The following is a 19481-nucleotide window of genomic DNA, read 5'->3' on the forward strand; positions in this document are numbered from 1 at the left end:
TGTAATCAATCAAATTCTGATTGGAACTTAAGATTTTTGTCTTCACAATTTATCACAGTGCCCACAGGGAGTGCTGTGCCTGCACCTGCACCTTTAGGGATGCGGCAGGATGAGAGGGGAAATGCTCTGTGGCAGGCTCAGAGCTCCAGGACAGGATGTTCTCAGCCTGGGGCCGCACTAAGGCTGCAGCTCTGGCTGCTGGGTGCCAGCAGGAAGAGGAGCAGCCTGGCACCACCCCCCAGGCCCCCTTGGAGGCAGAGCTGTCGCTGCTGCCAGTTGCTGAACACGACCTGGTTGGTGTCGGAGCTGCCCCCAGCCCCAGGCGCATCCTGTGCTTCACTGCCGCTGCCTCGCACCGCTGCGGCTCCGCAGGGCCTGGGCTCTGGCCTGTGCCGCTGGCTGGCAGCCAGGAGCTGTGCGGGTGCCCCTGCAGCGCTCCCTGCCAGCCCCTCGCTCTCCTCGCCGCTGCCATCGCTGCGCTGCGGAGCTCTGCCCCGGGCAGTGCCAGCCACGGGCGGCTGCGCGGGGCCGTGCGTGCCTCACAGCCCTGCGCCGGCAGCGGCGGCGGCGGCGCCAATCAGGGGCGCGCTGCTCGGGGGCGTCACCGCCGCGCCGCGGCCGCGCCCTGCCGCGTTCCGGCCCCGCCGGGGCGGGAGAGGTCCCCTGGGGCTGGCGCCGGTGCCGCAGGCGGTGCGGGGGGGGGCGAGCGGCGGCTGCCGCTGCTGCTGCGTGCCGCGGGGCTGCAGGAGCTGTCGCTGCCTCTGCCGCCGCCGGCCTGGCCCCGCCGGGCGCTGCGGGCGGCAGAGCGGAGCCGTCGCTGCTGCGGGCGCTGCCCGGTTCGCATCGGCAGCTGCCGGCACCGCACCCCCGGGCGCAGCTTCTCCTGCGGCTGCCGCCCGGCGCCGCGCCCTGGCTCCGCACGCCCGCAGCCGGAGGCGCCGCCGCCTGCCCCCCGCCGCCTTGCAGCTGCTGCTGCAGCGCTCCCGGCCGAGCCCGCAGCAGGAGCCGCCGCTCCCCGCACCGCCTGTGCCGCGCCGCTGCGGGCAGGGCTCCGAGCGCCCCGGGGCTGGCGGCGAGCCGCGGCCAGGGCACAGGGTGGCCGCGTCAGGAGCGCAGGCGTTCAGCGAGAGCCTCCTGCGGTGCCCTGGAACAAAGAGAGGTGCAGGGAGCATGGGCACAGGGCTGCGGCGGGGTGCGGGCAGGGTGCGGGACACGGCGCTGGAGCGGCTGCGGAGGAAGCTTAGAGGAGAGTTTCTGCCCCACTCCGAGGCTGCTCTGACGGCACCGCAACTGTGCCTGGGTGTGCGAGAGCCTGGGAGCGAGCAGCGAACGTCAGCTTTGCAGGACCCCTGCGGAGCTGCCACGCGTTTGCTGCCAGCAGCTGCCAGTGCCAGAGGAGCTGAGTGCTGCCATCCATGCCAGGCTGCCTGCTGCCACCGCCGCCCCGGGCACTGGCTGCTGGAGCTGCTGCCATCCATGCCAGGCTGCCTGCTGCCACCGCTGCCCCCGGCACTGGCTGCTGGAGCTGCTGCCATCCATGCAGCTGCTGCTGCCACCACCGCCCCCCGGGCACTGGCTGCTGGAGCGGCTGCCATCCATGCCAGGCTGCCTGCTGCCACCGCCGCCCCGGGCACTGGCTGCTGGAGCTGCTGCCATCCATGCCAGGCTGCCTGCTGCCACCGCCGCCCCGGGCACTGGCTGCTGGAGCTGCTCTGTGCCGCTGCAGAGGGCACACAGCACAGGCACCTGCAGCAAGCTCTGGCAAGAGGAGAGGCTGCTGAAGCTGCCAGCCAAAGGGATCCATCGCCCCTCAGCCCAGCCAGCAGCAGCAGAGCAGAGGGAAGGGTCAGCAGTGGGACAAGGTGGTGCAGGGAAGGCTCCAGGGAGAGCTTAGAGCTGCATCTGGCTATGGGCAGGGAGCTGGAGGCAGGCTGGGGAGGGGCTGTTTGGAAGGGCTGTGGTGGCAGGAGAGGGGCAGTAGCCTGACAGTGGAGCAGGGGAGGCTGAGGCTGGGCATCAGAAGAAGCTCTTTGCACGGAGGGTGGTGAGATGCTGGAGCAGGTTTGCCCAGAGATGTGCCTGAGGAGCCATCCCTGGAGACACTGCAGGTGAGCCCTGCTGTGGCCCTGGGCAGCCTGCTGCAGCTGGAGGTGTCCCTGCTGCCTGCAGCAGCTGGCCAAGGTGAGCTTTGAGGGGCCCTTCCCTGGCTGCATTCTCTGAGTGCTCTGCTCCTGGCAGGGACCAGCCCAGCCCTGGCCCCACGCAGGCCTCACCTCAGGAGCACTGTGGCTCCCCTGGCCCACTCGGTGCCAGCTGCTGGGTGGGCACAGCAGCAGCCATGCCCCCTGGAGCAGCCCTGCCCGTGGGTTTGAAGCCATCCCTCAGGCTCTGCTCTGGGCCACAAGGCTGAGAGGTGAGGCCCCCAGGGAGGGCTGGGTGGCAGGAGGGGATGCCAGAGCAGGCAGGTGCAGAGCAGCCTCTCGACTCTGCCCCAGCAGCGCAGGGGCAAAGGCATCAGGACCCCCATGGCTGGGGGCTGCAGAGCTGGGGGCTGCCATGGGACAGCCAAGCCAGCAAGGAAGGGAGAGCCAGAGGCTGGCAGGTCTGGGGAGCAAGAGGGCTGCTGGCACAGCCTCCAGTCTGAGCAGGGACTCAGCATCTGAAGGGGGCCTAAAAAATGCTGGGGAGGGACTTGTTAGGCTGCCAGGCAGTGCCAGGAGTGGGGGGAATGGAGCAAAGCTGAATCTCCCCACGAGATTCAGGCTGGAGGTGAGCAGGAAGTTCTTCACCATGAGAGTGGTGAGGGCCTGGAATGGGTTGCCCAGGCAGGGGGTTGAGGCCCCATGGCTGGAAGGGTTTAAGGCCAGGCTGGCTGAGGCTCTGGGCAGCCTGCTCTAGGGTAGGGTGTCCCTGCCCATGGCAGGGGGGGGTTGGAACTCGATGGTCCTTGTGGTCCCTTCCAACCCTGACTGATTCTGTGGTGATCTTCTGGCAGTTGCCAGGCTGGAGCAGAGCCTTGGACCTGTCCCCTCCTTCCCTTCCCCTCCTTTCCCCCCTTGGCTGCTCGGTTCCCCTCCTGGCACTTGCCTTCAGTAAAGCTTTGCTCCTTTGGCTCTGCAGAGCTGCTCTGGCTGCTTCTTGCCTCCCCCTGGGGCACCCTGGGGCTGGGGCTCCCTCTGCCTGCGCCTTGACCGGGCCCTTCCTCCCGGGCTTGGGCTCCAGTGTGGCTTCCCCCAGCTCTGCCATCCTGCCAAGGCCGCTGGGGCTGCCTCCTGCCCCCTTGGCAGTGCCCGCAGGGGCTCTGGCTCGCTTGCCTGCTGTGCCAGAGTGCTGCTGAGGGGGGCTGGAGGCTGCCTGCCCCCCAGCTCCTGCTGCTCTGCCCAGCCACTGGGGAAGGTTCTGTGCTCTTTGCCCCTGGCTCTGAGCCCATCCCTTGGGCACGGTGCCAGAGGGGGGTCGTAGGCACAAAAGCAGGAGGGAGGAAGGTTGCAGCCCTGGGGCTGTGTTTTGAGGCTGCAGAGTGTAGGCCAGCAGGGGAGGAGAAGATGCCTGAGGTGCTGCAGTGCCCACACTCAGGAGTAGTCCCCCAGGGGCAGCTCCTTCCTGCCTGGAGGGCTGCCAGCTGCCATAGAGGGGATTGTGTAAACTCAGCACAGAGAGGGCAGTGTGACATCATAGAGAGGGCAGTGTGACATCATAGAAGCGACTCTGTGACATCATGGAGTGAAATGTCTGAGGTCAGAGCAGGGACTTTGTCTGGTGCTGGAGAGGGCTTTGTGACATCATGGAGCGGAACTTAGGGCAGCTCAGAGAGGTCTGTGTGATGTTCTAGAAGGCACTGTGTGATGTCATAGCCAGGGCTGTGTGACATCATAGGGAGGATTTTGTGCTGTCCTGTTGAGTGCCGTGTGACATCCTAGAGGAGATCATGTGACGTCATAGATGGGTCTGAGTGATGTCATAGAAGGCGTTCTGTGACATCAGGGACAGGGCTGTGTGACATCACAGAGGGGATTTGGTGACCTAGAGAGGATTTCCTGATGTCATAGGGAGGGCACTGTGACATCACAGAGTGGATAGTTGTGACATCATGGAGTGCTCTCTGTGAGGTCATAGGCATTCTGTGACATCATACCATTTGGTGCATGACATCATAGAGAGGTGACTGTGACACCATAGGTGAGATCGTGTGACATCATAGGGAGGTCTGTGTGACGTCACAGAAGGCATTGTGTGTCATCATAGGTTGGGGTATGTGACATCACTGAGAGGATCTTGTGATGTCATAGGATTTGCTGACATTCTTGGGCAGGCACTGTGACGTCATAGAGGACATAGTGTGACGTCACTCTGATGCTTAGATGTGCAGTGCTGGCACAGGCCTACATTTGAGCAAGGCTCTAAGTGAGCAACAGCTCTGTGCAGAGCCAGGAGAAGGCCTCTGGGGGAGCAACAGCAAATCTGGGTGATGCCAGAGCCAGGCTCTGTGGAGCATCTGAGCTGAGCTGCTCTGCTGCTTCATTGTTTCCTTATGGGATCAGTAGAATCATAGACTCAAGCAGGTTGGAAGAGAGCTCCAAGCTCACCCAGCCCAACCTAGCACCCAGCCCTGGCCAACCAACCAGACCATGGCACTAAGTGCCCCAGCCAGGCTTGGCTTCAACACCTCCAGGGATGGTGCCTCCACCACCTCCCTGGGCAGCCCATTCCAATGCCAATCACTCTCTCTGCCAACAACTTCCTCCTGACATCCAGCCTAGAGCTCTCTGTAAGCATCCCAGCACAGCTACTCCATGGAGCAAAGATGTAAAGAGGGCCCAGTTTAGGAGTCTGCCCGGGGAGGTGCAGAGGCACCGCAGATGGTCGGGGCCCTGCTGCCGCATGTGGCACAGCACCTTCTAGGCAGCTGCACTGTAGGGAAGCTCAGGGCAACAGTTCCACCTCAGTGGCACATGGGCAGCCCAGCCTGGAGGGGCAAAGTGTGCTCTGGGTAGTCTTGAGCAAGGAACTCACCAGTGGCTGCCCTGAGCCAGAAGCTGCCAGGCTGCAGTGTGGGTGCGGCTGGAGGACAGAAGCAGCTCCCTTAAGTGCCTCTCTTCAGGCAGCCACTTGTAGAGGCAGGCAGAGCACAAGAGCCCATGGAACCCTGCAGCAGGGAGCTGTGCAGCTTTACTTGCCCCCTGAGGCAGGGGAAGGAGAGCAGGGCTGAGGAGCAGGGATGTGCTGCTGGCACTCTCTCATGCGGCTGTGCAGAGGGCTCCGTGACCAGCTCTGGGCTGGCACTTCACCAGCTGGGGGCAGCTGTGTGCAGAAGGAGCTCGAGGCTTGCTTGGGGATCCTGGCAGTGCAGAGGTTGCCTGCAGCACTCTTCCTGCAGCTCTGGCACTGGAGAGAGCCTTCACTTACACACTCTGTGAATCACAGAATGGTTCAGGCTGGGAGGGAGCTTCAGGAGCATCCAGCTCCAACCCTCCTGCTGTGGGCAGGGACACTGTACCCTAGAGCAGGCTGCTCAAGGCCTCATCCACCCTGGCCTTAAACACCTCCAGGGAGGGGGCATCCACGAGGTCCTGTTCCAGTGTCTCACCATCCTCACTGTAAAGGATTTCTTCCTAAGATCCAGTGAAAATCTCCTCTCTGCCAGCTTCAATCCATTCCCTCTTACCCCATCACTACAAGCCCTTGTAGAAAGTCCCTCCCCAGCTCTCCTGTAATCCCCTCCAGGGACTGGAAGGCTGCTGTAAGGTCTCCCTGAAGCCTTCTCTTCTCCAGGCTGCACAGCCCCAACTCTCTGAAGCTGCCCCCATAGGGGAGGTGCTCCAGCCCTCTGGTCATCTTCATGAGCCTCCCTAGAACTGCTCTTTGTTCCATGCTTTCCCTTGACAGAGCTGTGTGAGAAGGCAAACCTGCAACCAAGGGAATGCTGTTCACATTCTGGCTCTGACAATGTGCTGCTGCTGACCCCAAATGCCACCTCTGAAGAGCTGCTGCTGCAGCTTGTCTCTTCCTTTTGCTCTTCTACAGGCAGTTGTCCGCTCAGGTGTTCTGATGCTTCCTCTGCTTGGTGGAGCTCCTTTCCTGCTTGCTGACAGATTCCTCTTTCTGAGCTCTGTGGGGCTTCAGCAGTAAATCAGGGTCTGAAGTGAGAAGGATCTGGCTTGCTTTTGTCTCTGTAAGAAAGTGTCCCTGCATGGTTTTACGTGTGACAAAGCATGGGGGAGCCCTTTGGAATGATTCCATCCCCCCTGGATGAAAGGAGGTGCTGCCTACTGGGCTTGTCTTAAACTGAGAACCTTAAATCTCTGTTACTCTTTCACTGCTGCTGTAGATAGTGAACCACTGAATATGTTTTGCATCCTATAATGCTGAGCCAATCAGGTCTTGCTCTCACTGGACAGCAGTGCTTTTACTCTGTCATCTGTAGCTCTGGGGCAGTCCTGCTCAGCGTCAGACACGCAGGAGGTCAGGGTGTGCCCTCATGGAGTGATGTTTAATCCAATGCACCAGCAGGGAAGACATTTGCTCTGGCGTGAGTGGCTGTGGGAGAGCATCATTGTACTCCTCACTCACACTGCTCCCATCTGCTCCTTGCTGCTCTCCAGCTCCTGCCTGGCAGCAGGGTCAGGGCGCTTGGTCCGTGTGACACAGCAGCCAAGAGGAGTCTCTGTGCAATCAGCACTGATGAGGCCATGCCCAGGTACCTCTGGAGTGTGGAGCTTTACACACAGACACTGGGTCTGACTGAGCCAAGGTAGCTCCAGCCTCAGTGCTCCTGCTCTGTTCCTGCAGCTGCAGGACTCTCTGGCCTGCACCCAAGAGGCCAGTCCCTGCCTGAGCAGTGTGCAGCTGCTGGGTTCAACGAGGCACACTCAGAATCTAAGCACAGGCATCCTGCTCTCCTCGACAGTGCCCCTCTCTTGCAGGGTCTTCATGGCAGAGCCCACAGCTGAGTGCTGTGCTTGAGGCAGCTGCTGGAGAGAGGCAGTGCAGACTGTTTGCTGAGGCTCAGGAGCCTCTCGCTTGCCTGCAGCCCAAGTGGTGCCTCCTGTGTCTGCTCTGCAGCAGCTCCCAGCCCCATCTCCCATGTGGACATCTCAGCAGTAAGCTCTGGTGGCAAAAGCATGAACCAAGCTCCTGGGAAACTGCTGCTGTGGGACACTAAAACAAGGAAGCAGCAGGGACTTGCTGGGCTTATTTCCTCCTTTCTGAGCAGGAGTCTCTTCTGTCTCAATGTGCAGGAGCCTCTTCCTAAGGGAGGCTGAATCTCTTCTCCACACCCTTCGTGTTCCTCCTCTCCCTTGTACCACATGGGAGGTAAAACAGAAGAGTGAAGTAGCAGCTGGGTTTAGGGGGGTTGGGTTTTGGCAGGGTTTTTCACAGTCCATAGCCTTGTTTCTGTCCTGCCTGTGCACTTTGTGACTGGGAATGTGCTCAGTGCACTGAAGCATCTTCTCCATTGCTTCAGTTCAGATAGGTCAGGTTGTGTCAGGGAATCCTCATCCCATCCCTCACCTCTGTCCTCAGGGAACGCTGCCCCTGACATGGAGGAGGAAGCAATGCCCTCAAGCTAATTCCCTGCCAGGTGTTTTTGCAGCCTTGCAGCCACAGCCAAGGAAGCTGTGGCTTGGCTGAGGGGAGTTGTTGATTTAGTGTCACAGCAGCAGCCAGCTTTGAAGTTTGTGGTCATCAGAGCTGCTGCTGCCAGAGGAATTCTTGCTGCTGGCTGCTGCCTTTCCTCCCTTCCCTGCAGATCCTTTCCTTTCCAGCTGCAGTTCTCCCTGGAGCCTGAGCCCATTGCTATTCACTGCACAGCTTTCAAGCACAAGGGCAACCTGCTGCTGCTGGGGGCTGCAGATGGGACTGTTGGTCTCTTGGGCAGGGAGCAGAAGCCCCTGGGGGCATTGCTTGCCAGCAGCTGAGCAGGAGCCTGCAGTGTGCCGGGGGGCAGAAGCCCAGGAGCTGCCTGGCCTGGATCAGAGCTGGTGTGGCCAGCAGGACATGGGCAGTGATTGTCCCTCTGCACTCAGCACCAGTGTAAAGGGTTACCCCTCCTGGGGAGTGGTCTTGGCCCTGACCCCAGGTCCTCCTGACCCCTCCCTGGGGTGAGTCTGCACACTGCCAGGTGTGGTGCTTGGCCCACTCCCACTGCCCGTGTGGGACCAGAGGAGCTTCCTCTTCCTCTCTCTCTCGCCTGCCTGCCTGCTCAGCAGCATCACCACCCTGCTCCTGCTGCTCTGTGTCACCACCTGGCTGCAGCCCAGGGGGCAGACAAAGCCACTGCCATCAGATCTGGCTGTGTTCACAGGGTCTGTGCCTTCTTCTCCCTTCCCTACACCTTCTGTAACTTCCCTGCCTCTAACACCTTTCTTTGACTGTTAACATTTTCTTCTTTCCCCTGCCAGAGTGCAGTGAGATTGTTGATTTGGGGGTGCTGAGCTCTCCTCTCTCCATGGCTAACTCCTTTGCTTTGGGAAAGAAGGGGGAAGAGGGAAAGGCTTCCTATAAATTGTTCTTGGCTCTGTTAACTCTCTTGGAGTCTCTGGGAAGTTTAAACTAGAGCTGAGACAGGGAGGGAGGCTGCACCTGGAATGCTGGGTTGAGTCTGGGACCCCTCTGCAGTGCAGACACTGAGGTACTGGAGTGTGCCCAGAGAGAGGCCAGGAGCTGGCAGTGGGGCTGGAGAACAAGGCCTGGGAGCAGTGGCTGAAGGAGCTGGGCTTGTTTAGCTGGGAGCAAAGGAGGCTGAGGGCAGCCCTGAGCATTCTCTGCAGCACCTCAAAGCAAGCTGCAGTGAGGTGGGTGTTGGTCTCTTTGCCCACGTAGCAAGTGATAGGACAAGGGGAAATGGCTTCCAAGTGCCCCAGGAGAGCTTTGGGTGGGTTGTTAGGGAAACTTCCTTCCCTGGAGGCGTTCCCAAGCACTGGAACAGGCTGCCCAGGGAAGTGTTGGCTCAGCAGCCTGGGTGGCATTTACAAGAGGTGTGGCTGTGCTGCACAGGGACAGCTTTCAGTGGTGGCTTGGCAGTGTGAGTGGTTGGACTTGATGCCCTTACAGGTCTCTTCCAAGCTAAATGATTTTGTCCTCTCCAGGCTGTCCTTGTGCTGGAGGCGTTTTTAGGCCTCCCTATTTTGTGAAGGAGAGATCTGCTTCTGGCCTGGACACTGGGGTGGAGGCTGCAATCAGATGGTCTGTGGGAAGAGAGCTGCCAGAGCTGCTTGGATGGAGTGGAGAGCAAGGGGAGGAGGAGAAGAAAGGTGGCTGTGGGCCCTGGTTGCAGAGTGCCTGCAGCTGGCAGAGAGCCTCTCAGCAGCCCTGTACAGCTGGAGGAAGAAGTGAGCTCCTGAGAGGCAGTGATCTGTGGCCAGTGCAAAAGCCCCACGTGCTGGAGAGTAAGCACAGGCTGCTGGCGTTGGGTCGCTGCCTCCAGGCTGGCTTAGAGGGCTGGGATGGAGACCTTCTGGAGATGAAGGCCTTCAGCTGTGGGTGAGTGCAAGGTGTGCTCAGTGCTGGCTGCCCCTCAGACACGCAGCAGCAGGAGTGTGCCAGGGGCTGGAAGGCTCCCGATGGGGAAGGCTACTCCGCTGAGTGCAGCTACGCTGAGAACAGTCTCCAGCACAGGTGGGGATGGCAAGGTGAGCTCTGGCTGACCTCCTGGGGGTGAACATCTGCCTTGGCGCTGGGTACTGCCCTGCTTTGAGACAGAGTGAGCTCAAGGGGAGAGAGAGAAGGAAACCAGAGCCCTGTGGGTTGAGACAAGGAGAGTTTAATGCAAAGTAACTCAATGTACAGCACCTTCTGAGCAAGCAAAGCAAACCAAGGCAGCAGAACACACTCAGCAAACAAAGCAGCAAGTGGCAAAGGGCAGTGTCCAAGCCAAGTGAAAGAGACACAGACCCCAACCCAGAGAGTGGAAGAAAGCCCCCCAGAGCTGAACTCCAAGCCTCCCCACCCTCTGCTCCAGCCAGCACTTGTGCTACAAAGCTGGCCTGAGCAGCAGGGCAGCAGATTCCCATCAGCAGGCTGAACAGGCTGCCCCAGCTGCTCCCTGCCAGCCCAGAGCAGCACAGGTGTTTGTTGTAGCCTTGCTCCATCAGTCTCGGCCAAACCAAGGCCATGGCATCTTCACAAGACCTCCTCAGCTCTTTTGCAGCACAGCTTTGGGGGGCTCCAATTAAGACACAAAACTGCTGATGTGGCCTGGGTGCTGCAGTACCTGGGCCCTGAAGCTACTGAATCAGCTTGCAGTAAGCCAGGTGGCTCCCCCCGCCGCTGGGGACAGCAGCAACAATGCCCTCAGCCTCTGGCGGCTCTGCAGGCTGCTCACTGCAGTCTTAGGGTTGGGGGTGCTGCACAGCACCCATCTGAGGAGGGGACTCAGTGCCCCCTGGCTGCGTTTGCAGATGGCACCACATTGGGTGGCAGTGCTGACCTGCTGCAGGGCAGGAGAGTCTGCAGAGGGATCTGGACAGGCTGCATCAATGGAGCAAGGTCAGGTGTATGAGGTGTAACAGAGCCAAGTGTGGGGTCCTGCACTGGGGTCACACCAACCTCAGGCAGCACTGCAGGCTTGGGGCACCTGGGGGTGCTGGTGGCATGCTGGCTGAGCACGAGCCAGCAGTGATGGGGCAATACACACAGGCAGCAGTGCCTGTGGAAGCTTGGCACTCTTGGTGCTCTGCAGCCTGTGTTGGGTCAAGAGAGGCCCTTAGAGGTGTCCCAGGGCCATCCTCTGTGAGGAACAGTCACTTGGCTTTCCTCCCAGCCCGCTGCACTTGGGGCTTTTGTCCTCTCCTTGCCATGCCAGTTCATGCAATGGAACGTCCACAGCAGTGGCTCGAAGGTGTCTGAGCAGCATCTTCCCAGCGCAGCCACAGGTCCCTCTGTGCTGTGCGGGGGCAGTGGCTACAAGCAAGTCCAGTTCCCTGGAGCAAAGCTCTTTGCTTTTGGCTCTGAGGGCACCTCCACGGTGCCCTCTGCTTCTGCTGGGGGAGTCATTTTGAAGGTAAGCCTGAGGTGCTCTCAGTGCTTCCATACAAGCTCCTGTAACGAGGTTGCGGTTGCAGCAGCAGCAGCAGCAGCAGCAGCAGCAGCAGCAGCAGCAGCAGCAGCAGCAGCAGCAGCAGCAGCCACTGGCAGTTGGGAAGCAGCAGCTGCTCTCTGTGCAAGCTGCTGCTTGGTTCATGCACTGTGCACTGTAGCATTGCCTGCTGCTGAGCAAGGCTCTGACCCCTCTGCTGGCATTTGGCTCTCTGGCTGCAGCTCTGCAGCACTTGTCCTTAGGGTCTAGCTGAGCACAAAGCTCAGCTTTCATCTTTTAATCTATTGATGCAGCTCAGCTCAGTGCAAAATGTGTGCCTGCTGCCTGCAGCTTCTCTTTACCCTGCCCTGTGAGCTTCCTGAGGCTGTGTTAGCCTCAGCCCGATCCAATCTTCCCCTTGGGGGCTGCAACCCAGGCCCAGGCTGAATGCTTCCCACTCTCCAAACTGCTGTGCCACAGTAACAAAAGGTTCCCGGTGCCACAGCCCTGCCCTGCCTCCTCTGGGCTCAATGCCCAGCAGCAGAAGCCATTGCAAGGCACAGTAAGTGCAATGGTTCCTCCACCCCTGGCATTCAGGAGCAGCTCCGCTAACAGGAGCTATAGTTGAGCCCCCCCCCCCCGCCCCCTCCCGCCGCCTCTCTGTCTGTCTCCTCCCCCCGACACTCCTGCCCCTCTGTCTGACTCCTCCCCCACCCCCCCCCACCTGTCTCACTCCTCCCATCCCCCTGCCCATCTATCTGCCCCTCCCTGCCTTTCGCTCTCTGCCCCCCTCTCTTCTCTCCCCTTCTCTTTTCTCCGCTGGGTAAATGTGTGCCTGGGGCCTGCAGCTTCTCCTTACCCTGCCCTGCCTCCTCTGGGCTCAATGCCCAGCAGCAGAAGCCGCTGCCAGGCAGAGTAGATGCAAAGGTTCCTTTGCCCCTGGGGCATTCAGGAGCAGCTCCACTCACAACAGCTATAGTTGAGCCTTATTTGCTTGGCCTCAGCCCCTGCTCTTACCCTGCCTCCTGCAGCCTGCGACTGCTTCTCTGTGGCCGAAGCAGCAAAGTGGGGAAGATCTCAGCGTTGTGCTTCATTCCCTATCAGCATTCCCAGTGGAGTCCCCAGCAGGCTTTGGCTGGGCTGCACCGCAGCCAGGTGCTTGCAGGCGTGGGGGCAATGCCTCTGCTGCAGAAACCTGCCCCTGAAATCTGAACTTTCTGCCTTGCAGTCAAACAGTGAGGAGAAGGTTCTGGAGAGCTGCCTCTGCTTGGCAGGACACTGAGCTGCTCTTGTGCCAGTGCACTGCAGTGCAGCCATGGGCTGTGGCAGCTGCCTCACTGCCTCCATGCATGGCAAGGTTCAATAACAACCTCACTGGCTCCAGAGTCTCAACGGGGGCAGTGCTGCAGGGGCCAGAGCAAGAGCCGTGACAGAATCGCTGCCAACTGCACAGCAGCAGCTGCGTGGGACAGAAGGCAGCAACAGTGCTGCTGCTGCCGGCAGCTTCAGCTCTGCAGAGGCTGAGGTGGAGCCGAGGCAGGCGGCAGCACAGGGCCTGGAGCTCAGCTGGGGCAGTGTGGGAAGAGCTGTGCCAGAGCAGAGCTGCGTGCGGGCAGAGCCTTTGCTGTGCCCTTGGCTCCTCTGCCTCTCTCGGCCCTTTCTTCCTGCCGCTGTCTCTGCCCCCACCCCCTCCCCTCTCTGCCTCCTGCCCGCCACCGTCCCCTGCCCGCCTCCCTCCCCCCTCCCACCTCACCTGTAGAACTCCGACCCCACCCCCCACCTAACCCAACCCCACCCCCACGCCCTGTCTACCTCCGCCCCCAACCCCCACCTAATCCTGCCCCCACCCTCGCACCTGCCTAACTCCGCGCCCATCCCCCCGCCTGTCTAACTCCGCCCCCAAGCCCCACCTAACTCCGCCACCACCCCCCCCGCCTAACTCCGCCCCCAACCCCACCCGTCTAACTCCGCCCCCACCCCCGCCTGACTAACTCCGCCCCCACCCCCCCCGCCTGACTAACTCCGGCCCCACCCCCCCGCCTGACTAACTCCGCCCCCACCCCCCCATCTGTCTAATTCCGCCCCCACCCCCCCGCCTGACTAACTCCGCCCCATACCTCCGCCTAACTAACTCCGCCCCCACGCCCCCACCTAACTCCGCCCCGACCCCCCCGCCTGGCTAACTCCGCCCCCACCCCCCCATCTGTCTAACTCTGGCCCCACCCCCCGCCTGACGAACTCTGCCCCCCCTCCTATCAAACTCCGCCCCCCCCCGCCTGTCTAACTCCGCCCCCACCCCCCCGCCTGCCTGACTCGCCCCCCCCCCCCGCCTGCCTGACTCCGCCCCCACCCCCCGCCTGACTAACTCCGCCCCCACCCCCCCGCCTGACTAACTCCGCCCCAAGCCCCACCTAACTCCGCCCCCACCCCCCCACCTGTCTAACTCCGCCCCCACCCCCCCGCCTGTCTAACTCCGCCCCCGCCTGCCTAACTCCGCCCCCACCCCCCCACCTGTCTAACTCCGACCCCCAAACCCCACCTGTCTAACTCCGCCCCCACCCCCCCACCTGTCTAACTCCGACCCCCACCCCCCTGCCTGCTGACTCCGCCCCTGCCCCCCGCCTGACTAACTCCGCCCCCCCCCCCCGCCTGACTAACTCCGCCCCAAGCCCCACCTAACTCCGCCCCCACCCCCCGCCTGTCTAACTCCGCCCCCACCCCCGCCTGTCTAACTCCGCCCCCACCCCCCACCTGTCTAACTCCGCCCCCCACCCCCACCTAACTCCGCCCTCCCCCCCCGCCTGTCTAACTCCGCCCCCACCCCCCCGCCTGTCTAACTCCGCCCCCCGCCTGCCTAACTCCGCCCCCACCCCCCCCCCTGTCTAACTCCGCCCCCACCCCCCCACCTGTCTAACTCCGACCCCCACCCCCCCACCTGTCTAACTCCGACCCCACCCCCCGCCTGTCTAACTCCGACCCCACCCCCCGCCTGTCTAACTCCGACCCCACCCCCCCGCCTGCCTAACTCCGCCCCCACCCCCCGCATGTCTAACTCCGCCCCCACCCCCCCGCCTGACTAACTCCGCCCCCCCCACCCCCCCGCCTGACTAACTCCGCCCCCAAGCCCCACCTAACTCCGCCCCCACCCCCGCCTGTCTAACTCCGCCCTCACCCCCACGCCTGTCTAACTCCGCCCCCACCCCCCCGCCTGTCTAACTCCGCCCCCACCCCCACGCCTGTCTAACTCCGCCCCCACCCCCACCTGTCTAACTCCGCCCCCCACCCCCCCGCCTGAATTAACTCCACCCCCACCCCCCCGCCCCTCTCTCTGACTCCGCCCCCACCACCTCCCGCCGGGTGGGCGGTAGGAGGCAGAGAGGAGCAGGGCAGGGGCTGAGAAAGGGGCAGGAAGAAAAGGGCCGAGAGAGAGGCAGAGCAGCAAAGGCAGCAGCAGCTCTTTCCCTCTGCCCCACCTTAGCTCCGGGCACTCTGCTGCCGCCTGCCCCTGCCCCACCTCAGCCTCTGCAGCAGCCCTGCTGTGCCCCCAGCAGCTTCCCTCCCGCTGCTCCCCACCGCTGCCTAGGCCAGCACAAAGCTCAGCTTTCAGCTTTTTCATCCAGTCCTGCAGCTCAGCTCAGTGCAAAATGTCTGCTGCTGCCTGCAGCTTCTCTTGACCCTGCCCTGTCAGCTTCCTGAGCCTGGGCCAGCCTCACCCTGATCCTCTCTGCCCCTTGGGGGCTGCAGCCCAGGCCCAGGCTCAATGCTTCCCACTCTCCAAATTAAACCCTCCAGCTCTCCAGAGTAACCTTTTGTTGCTGTGGCACAGCCCTGCCCTGCCTCCTCTGGGCTCAGTGCCCAGCAGCAGAAGCCACTGCAAGGCAGAGTAGATGCAAAGGTTCCTCCACCCCTGGGGCACTCAGGAGCAGCTCCAGAGCTGAGCCTTACTTGCTTGGCCTCAGCCCCTGCTCTCACTCTGCCTCCTGCAGCTGCTGCAGCTCAGCTGAGGCCAGCAGCCTGCGACTGCCTTCTCCGTGGCCCAAGCAGCAGAGTGGGGAAGATCTCAGCCTTGTGCTTCATTAGCAGTGGGGAGAGGGACATGGAGTCCCCAGCAGGCCAGGTGCTGCTGCCTCTCACTCCTGTCCTTGCTCAAACCTGCAGGGGGCCCAGCAGAGCGAGGGAGGTTCCTCTCCCTTCCTACTCCGCTCTGCTGTGGTTCTGCAGAAGAAGGTGAGGCTGGAGCAGAGGCCAGAGCCAGCACAGGGCCTGCTGATCAGGTGGCACAGACTGGCCAGAGCTGTGCCAAACCAGAGCAGTCTTCTGGCAGAGCTTTTGTGGTGCTTTTTCTTTTGCCTTCTTTCTCTCCCACTCTTTCTCTGCCTCACTTTTTCTCTCCTCGTTGGTTTTTGCCTTTAGCATTGCTGCTTTCTTTCCCTCTCTTTTCCCCTGCCTCAGCTCTGTCTCCGCTGTCCTGTCTCCAGCTCTGTCTCAGCTGGGCTGCTGCTCCTTGCTCCTCCAGACCACAGAGGCCTGCATCCTGCTGCTTCTCCCTCTCACGGACACTCAGCTGCCATTCACTCTCTCTCCCCATCCCTGGCCTCAGCTCTGCCTCATCCAGAAGCACCTCCAACCCCGCAGGCAGCAGTTGGCCCTTTGCCATGTGCCCATGCAGGCAGCACAGCTGTGCCGTGCTCCCATGGGCCCAGCAGTCGGGGACAGCAGCCAGCACTGCCCCCAGCACACACCCACATGCAGGGCCTCAGCTTTCCCTGAAGGCAGGAAGAAAAGCCTTCCTGCCCTCCCAGGGGCACTGCAGGCAGCTGCACCTGCAGGCCCTGTGCAGCTCTGGAAGCCCAGGGGCTCTGATGATGCAGAAGCACCTTGCAAGCTCCAGGGCCAGGCCTGGCTCTGCTCGCAGGCAGCTCCCTGCACGGGGGCACAGCAGAGCTGGGCTCAGCTCCGCTTCCACTCAGGGACACTGCTGGAGAGCAGCACACAGCCAGGCCTGCTACCTTGTGCCTGCCCACGGCCAACTCTCTTTGCCACGCTCCAGCCAGGAATGCCTCCCTGCAGCTTGCCATCGAGGCCAGGTCCTCCGGCTCTGGGCACTGGCAGTGAGTCCCTTCTGAGTCCTGGACGTTCATCTTGGGAGGTCTGCTCGCTGCAGTATGGAGCTGCACCTTCTGGCCAAGGCATCCACAGGCACTGGAGCAGGAAGGTGAGCACAGTGCAGGCAACTAAAGAACTCCTGTCACGCTCTGGGCCTCCAGGGGCAAACACCCAGCAGCACCAGAGCCCAAGGAAAGCCTGCAGCCAAAAGGACCAAATCCCTGTCCCACAGCACTGCCTCAAGTGCTGCCTGAGCTCCCAGCCTCGGCCCTGCTCCAAACTGCAGCATCCCTGCCAACTCCTTCACAAGGATGCCATTGCCTGGCACTTGCTACCATCTCACCACACAACTCTCAAAGCCACACAGCTGGGCAGCAGGCCAGGAGAGCAGCCTCCAGGCAGCAGACAGAGGAAACTCATCTCTCCCAGGCTCTCCAGGAGCACCTCGCCTCCAAACCACCCCACACCAACCCCCAAGCAACCAGGCTCTGACTGGCTTACCGAGGCAGCAGCTTGCAGGTCTTTATGAAGGGGCAGTGCAGGCTTGCTCCTGGGCTGTGCTGCTCAGCCTGCAATGTTCACCTTGGACCCTGACAAGCAAGCACAGGCCTCAGCACAGAGGTGCACAAGAGCACAAAGCCCCAGAGAAGCCTGGGACACAACCTCCCCTACAGCAAAAAGCAGCTCTGGCCACCCTGTGCTGCCTTGCTGGGACACAAGAACACAGAGAGCAGAGCCTGGCTCCACTCTGAGCTCCTCACCGCTGCAGGCCTCCTGCCAGCTCTTGGACAGACGCAGTTCCCCTGCAGGCATCCTCCAGGTGGCCCTGCAGGTTCTGCCCTGCTGTGTCAGACCCAGAAGCAGTGCTGGGAAATAATACACCTGTCCTCCTGCTCCAGTGATGGACAAAGGGACCTCACTCTCAGGCACCTCTCTAACTGCAGGCCCCAGGCTCACAAAACAAAGCTGAGTCGCTCCCAGGTCACTCCCTCTGCTCTTGGGGCACAGTTGGCTCGAGTGCACTCAGACAGCTGTAGGGCAGCCACCTGCTGCCAAGAGAGAGGCTTTCTCCATACCTTAGCTTCAGATCTCTCCAGCTCCTCCTGCAAACTGACATTCTCCCTCTGCAGCTCACTGCTCTTCTGCTGCAGGCAGCTGCTGCAAAGCTTCTGGGCTTCGTGGAGGACTCTGCCAGAGGCTGCACTCTGCCAGCGTGCACAAGCTCCTGCTGCCAGCTGCAGGACCTTTTGTTACAGAAACGGAGTTCCATGAGCAGGGAGAGGTCAGGCAGAAGCACACAGGAGGAAAGAGGCTTTGACTCAAGGCACTGTGTCATTACCTGGCTCTTCAAAGTGCTCAGCAGAGCAGGGCAGGCGATTCTGCCCTTCTACTGCACTCTGCTGTGGCTCCTCCTCACCTGCTGCATCCAGCTCCCCAGCACAGGGAAGCATCAACCAGTTAAGAGCGGGGCCAGAGAAGGCCACAGAAGGAGACAGGGAGCTGGAACAGCTCTGCCACAAAGGAAGGCTGAGCTACAGCTCTTCAGCTTCGCCTGAAGCAGGCTGCTGGGGGATGTCATTGCAGCCTTTCAAGGGAGAGAGATGGAGAGAGAGACGTTAGCGAGGGCTGCAGGGACAGGACAGGGCCTGTACGTGGCCATGGGCAGGAGCTGGGGGCTGCAACCGTGCAGCTGATGGATGGAGGTTCCTCTCCCCTCCCAGTGCCCTCTCTGCAGGCAGAGGACAGCAGCAATGGTTTGCAGCTCTACTGAGGGCTTTCTGCTTGAGGCTCTGCCCCTTGGACTCTGGCCTGACTCTGAAGGACGCCAGCAATGTCCATGGCTCATCTGAGCCCCTCAGAGTTCAGCGATCCTCTAAGGGGCTATGGAGAGGCCGACAAAGGCAGCCAGAGCCTGGCCCCAGCTGGGAAAATCCCCTCAGCTGTGCCCGTGCTGCCCTTTGCCGGCTCTGCCAGCCGAGGCCGTGGCAGCTTTGCCACGGGGCACTGCCCACCCCCCACTGCTCCTTCGCCCCCAGCCTCTGGGCGCCGACTCTCTGCCACTCACCTCTGCGGCTGGGAGAAGCAGAGGCGATGCAGGCTGCCGCCGCTGGCGTCTCGCTGCCGCTGGCCTCCACCGGCAGCCACCGGCGCCGAGCACCGCGGCCGGACGCCTGCAGGGCTCGGGGCGGCTCCCGCCGGCGGGACGGAGTCGGACGGCAGCCGCCGAGGGCCGTGGCGAGGCTCGCCTGGGCCGGGCCGGCTCTGCCCCCGGAGCCTCTGCCAGGCGTCTCAAGAGCCTCGCTCGCCGCCGCCTCTCGGTGCTGCAGGCTCCCTGCTTTGCTCCCTGCCTCACTGGCGGCTGTGGGGCTGAGAGGACTCCGAGCTTCGCCCTGCCCCGGCTCTGCGCTCTGCAGGCAGGAGGAGGCCAGTCAGCTGAGCACACAGCACCAGCGTCAGCCACACAAACTCCTCTGCCCGGGAAGGGGCCTCTTGTTCTCAGGGCCGCAACGGCGGCCAGCGGCGCCCCCGCAACGGCGGCCAGCGGCGCCCCGCAACGGCGGCCAGCGGCGCCCCGCAACGGCGGCCAGCGGCGCCCCGCAACGGCGGCCAGCGGCGCCCCGCAACGGCGGCCAGCGGCGCCCCGCAACGGCGGCCAGCGGCGCCCCGCAACGGCGGCCAGCGGCAGCCAGCAGCTCTTCGCCTCACCGCCGCGCTCCGGCGGCTGCACTGCGCCCCCGGCTGCTATAGCAACAGGGCCGCGGACGCGCAGCGGCACTGTGACAGCAGCAGGGACAGAGAGGGGAGTGCCCAGGGTGGGGCAAGAGAGAGCAGACAAGGGGCAGAGCCCACCCGGGCCCAGAGCGGGAGCGGGGGCTGCCTGCGCCCCCCCTGCTGCAGCTCGGCCAGCCCAGGCCTGCAGGCTGCTCTCCACCAGCACCCCCCCAGGGCTTTCCTGCAGGCAGCAGGACCCCAGCACACTCCCACCCGGCCTGACATCGCCCCCCGGGGCCCCGGCACACGCCGCCCCCAGGCACTCACCGCAGCCGCTCCGGTCCGCTCCCGCTGCCAGCTCCCAGCGCCCCTTCTCCGGCTGCTTCCTCCGCCAGCACTCTCCAACGGGGCCGCCGACCACGCCCCCCCGCGCTGATTGGTCAAGGGCTGAGCGTAGCCTCCCATTGGCTGACGGAGCGCCTCGCGCCCCCACCCGCTCCCGCCCCCCGCGGCCAGCCCCTCCCCGCCCCTCCCTCCCGCGCTCCGCCCGCTCCGCGCAGCGCCCCCTGGGGGCTGCAGTGCTGCCGGTGCCTGGCACCGCCTCGGGCTGCAGGCAGCCCCGGCCCGGCCCCGCTGCGCCTGAGGC

General features: G+C 62.7%; 1 long non-coding RNA gene across 1 annotated transcript; it reads right to left on the reverse strand.

Annotated features, from left to right (window-relative positions):
* Window positions 1–9270: 9270 nt before the first annotated feature.
* Window positions 9271–16513, reverse strand: LOC135174361 (uncharacterized). Its single transcript, XR_010301860.1, has 2 exons — window positions 16027–16513; window positions 9271–9740 (listed from the first exon to the last, which is right to left on the reverse strand). It is a non-coding gene; the product is annotated as an uncharacterized LOC135174361 (long non-coding RNA).
* Between the last annotated feature and the right edge of the window lie 2968 nt (window positions 16514–19481).

This window comes from Pogoniulus pusillus, unplaced genomic scaffold (assembly GCF_015220805.1).
Source record: "Pogoniulus pusillus isolate bPogPus1 unplaced genomic scaffold, bPogPus1.pri scaffold_62_arrow_ctg1, whole genome shotgun sequence".
NCBI lineage: Eukaryota > Metazoa > Chordata > Aves > Piciformes > Lybiidae > Pogoniulus > Pogoniulus pusillus.